At 31.3% G+C, this 4,185-nt stretch overlaps 1 pseudogene; it reads right to left on the minus strand.

Moving 5' to 3' along the window:
• Window positions 1–904: 904 nt before the first annotated feature.
• Window positions 905–994, minus strand: LOC116597944 (annotated as a pseudogene).
• Between the last annotated feature and the right edge of the window lie 3,191 nt (window positions 995–4,185).

Here is a 4,185-nt window from a genome sequence, read left to right on the forward strand (position 1 = left end):
TTAAAAATAAATAAAACAAAACAAAAAAACCAAAAGGCAGCCTACAGAATGGGAGAAGTTATTTGCAAAAGACATATCAAATAAAGGACTATCCAAAATCTATAAAGAACTTTTCAAACTCAACAACCAAAAAAAACAATAATCTAGTTAAAAAAATAATGAATAGACACTTTTCCAAAGAAGACATCCAGATGACTAACAGACACATGAAAAGTTGCTCAACATCACTCAGTATCAGGGAAATAAAAATCAAAACCACAATGAAATACCACATCACACCTGTTAGAATGGCTAAAATGATCAACTTGGGAAACAAGAGATGTTGGCAAGCATGCAGAGAAAAGGGAATACTCTTACACTGTTGGTGGGAGTGCAAATTGGTGCAGCCACTCTGGAAAACAGTATGGAGGTTCCTCGAAAAGTTAAAAATGGAGCTACCTTATGACCCAGCAACTGTGCTACTAAGTATCTATCCAAAGGATGCAAACATAGTGAACCAAAGAGAGCATATTCACCCCAATATTTATAGCAGCAATATTCACAATATTCATCAACTGATGAATGGATAAAGAAAATGTGGCTTATATATACAATGGACTATTACTCAGTGATCAAAAAGCATGAAATCTAGCCATTTTCAAGAATGGGGATAGAACTAGAGTGTATTATGCTAAGCAAAATAAGTCAGTTAGAGAAAGACAAGTACCATATGATTTAGCTCATATGTGGAATTTAAAGAAACAAAACAGGTGAGCATAGGGTAAGGAAAAGAAAAATAAAATAAGATAAAACAGGGAGGCAAACCACAAGAGACATAAATACAGAGAACAAACTGAGGGTTGCTGGAGGAGTGTCAGTGGGGCATGGACTAAGTGGGTGATGGTCATTAAGGAGGGAACTTGTTGGGATAAGTACTGGGTGTTAAGTTTTTAATTAGCAATAATCGTGCCTCAGATAAACCTCGTTGGCTATGATACTGCCACTGTGCAAAGCTAGTACTGGGTGCTAAGTGTAAGTGATGAATCACTAAATTGTACTTCTGAAATCAATACTACAAAATATGTTAACTAATGAATTTAAATTTAAAAAAGAAGAGAGAAAGAAAATTCTTCCTGATTAAAGAAAGAGAGAGAGAAAAATGAAAGTAGGGATATTACTAAGATTTTTTTTTAATTTTAAAAAGTTTATAAAAGAATGCTATGAACATTTATATATCAACAAACTGGACATCTAAATGAAAGGGTCGAATTCCTAGAAACGTACATCGACCAAAACCAAGTCATAACAAGACTTTAAAAAACCAATAGAAGAGATCAATTAAATCAGTAATTGGTTCTTTGAAAACATCAACAAAAATTGATAAACCTTTAGAAAGACTCATCAAAAACAGTTAAGATTCAATAAATAAAATCAGAAATAAAGAAGAAATAACTAACACCACAGAAATACAAAAGATTATAAGAGAATAGTATGAAAAATTATATGCCAACAAATTGGACAACCTAGAAGAAATGGATAAATTTCTAGGAACTTACAACTTTCCAAAACTGAGTCAGGAAGAAATAGAAAATTTGTACAGAGCAATTACTAAATGAAATTGAATCACTACTAAAAAACAAAACCCAAGAAAACAAAGCAAAACAAACCTTCTGAACAAATAAAAATCCAGAACCAGATAGCCTCACAAATAAATTCTACCATACATTTAAAGAAGAATTAACACCTATTTTTCTCAAACTATTCAAAAAAATGTAAAAGGGAGGAAAGATTCCAAATTTATCCTATGAGGCCATTACCCTGATACTGAAACCAAATAAAAACACTACAAAAAAGAATACTATCAACCAATGTCTCTGATAAACATAAATGCAAAAATCCTCAACAAAACATTAGCAAACCAAATCCAACAATACATTTAAAAAATCATTCACCATGATCAAGTGGGATTTATTCTAGGAATGCAAAGGTCATTCCATATTCACACATCAATCAGTCACAAATCAATACATCAACAAGAGAAAGGATAAAAATCGTATGATCATATCAATAGATACAGAAAAATCATTTGACAAACTACAAAATTAAGTCATGATAAAAACTCTCAAAAAGCAGGTTTAGAAGGCACATACCTAATATAATAAAGGTCACACGTAAAAAACCCATAGATAATATACTCAATGGTGAAAAACTGAGCTTTTCCTCTAAGATGAGGAAAAAGACAAGGATGTCCACACTCACAAGTTTTTTTTTTTTAAAAAGATTTTATTTATTTATTATTATAGAGAGATGAGTCAGGGAGGAGCAGAGGGAGATGGACAAGCAGATGCTGCACTAAGCACAGAGCCTGACATGGGCTTCAAACCCATGATGCTGAGAACCTGACCTGAGCTGAGGTCAGGTCCACTGAGGTCAGATGCTCAGTGGACCAAGCCACTTAGGCACCCCTCTCACAACTTTTATTCAGCATAGTAATTCAACAAGTCCTAGCCAGAACAATCAGATAGAAAGAAATAAAGGACATCCCATTGGTAAGGAAAAAGTAAAACTGTCACTATCTGTGCATGACTTGATACTATACATTGAAGACCCTAAAGAGTCCACCAAAACTTCTAGAACTCATAAATGAGCTCAGTAAAGTTGCAGGATACAAGACCATTGTACAGAAAACAGTTGCATTTCTACACAATAGTAAGAGAAATTAAGAAAACTATTCTATTCACAATAGTACCAAAAATATTAAAATACCTATGAGTAACCTTCCAAAAACTATAAAACCTTGATAAAAGAAATTAAAAAGAAAAATAAAAAGAAATTAAAAAGAAAAATTAAAAAGAAATTAAATATAACATATAATATATAAAAATATATATTTATATATACATAATATAACATAATATATTATTAATATATTAATTATTAATATATATTATTATATAACATAATATATTATTACATAATATAACATAACATAATATAATATAATATAAATGGAGAGATAGTCCCTGCTCATGGATTGAAAAATCCAATATTGTTAAAATGTACATACTGTCCAAATCACTCTACAGATTTAATGCAATTTCTATCAAACACCAACAGCATTTTTCACAGAACTTGAACAAATTACCCTAAAATTTGTGTGGAGCTATGAAAGACTCCAAGTAGCTAAAGCAATCTAGAAAAAAGAACAAAGCTGGAGATATCACAATTCCAGATTTCAAGGTATAATAAGCTGAAGTCATAAAAACATTATGGGACCAGTACAAAAATAGACATGTGTATCAATAGAACAGATTAGAGAGTCCAGAAATAAATCTATACTTCTGCGATCAATTAATCTACAATAGAGGAAGCTAGAATATACCATGACAAAAAGACCATCTCTTCCACAAATGGTGTTGGGAAAACTTGGCAGCTATGTGCAAAAGAATGAAACCAGACCACTTTCTAATGCCAAACACAAAAATAAGCTCAAAATATTTTAAAGACCTAAATGTGATGCCTGAAACCATAAAATTCTTAGCAGAAAACCTAGGCACTAATTTCTTTGACATCAGACATAGAAATATTTTTCTAGATATGTCTCCTCTGATAAGGAAACAAAAGGAAAATTAAACTATTGAGACTACACCAAAATAAAAATATTTTGCACAATGAAAGGAACCATCAACAAAACAAAAAGACAGCTTAATGAATAGGAGATGTTTGAAATGATAGATCCAATAAGGTGTTAACATCCAAAATGTATAAAGAATTTATACAACTCAATGTCAAAAAACCCAAATAATCCAATTAAAAAGTGAACAAAGTACCTGAATAAATATTTTCCCAAAGAACACATACAGATGGCCAACAGACACATGAAAAGATGTTCAACATCACTCATCAACAGGGAAATACAAATTAAAACCACAATAAGATATCACTTTATACATGTCAGAATGACTAACATTAAAAACCTAAGAAATAAGTTTTGGCAAGACGTGGAGAAAAAGGAATCTTCATGCATTGTTGGTGGGAATGCAAATTGGTGCATTCACTGTAAAAAACAATATGGGGTTTCCTCAAAAATTTAAAAATACAATTACTGTATGATCCAGTAATTCTATTAATAGGTATTTACTCAAAGAAAATGAAAACAGTAATTTGGAAAGACACGTGCACTCCTATGTTTATTGCAATATAATT

This window comes from Mustela erminea, chromosome 8 (assembly GCF_009829155.1).
Source record: "Mustela erminea isolate mMusErm1 chromosome 8, mMusErm1.Pri, whole genome shotgun sequence".
Taxonomy (NCBI): Eukaryota; Metazoa; Chordata; class Mammalia; order Carnivora; family Mustelidae; genus Mustela; species Mustela erminea.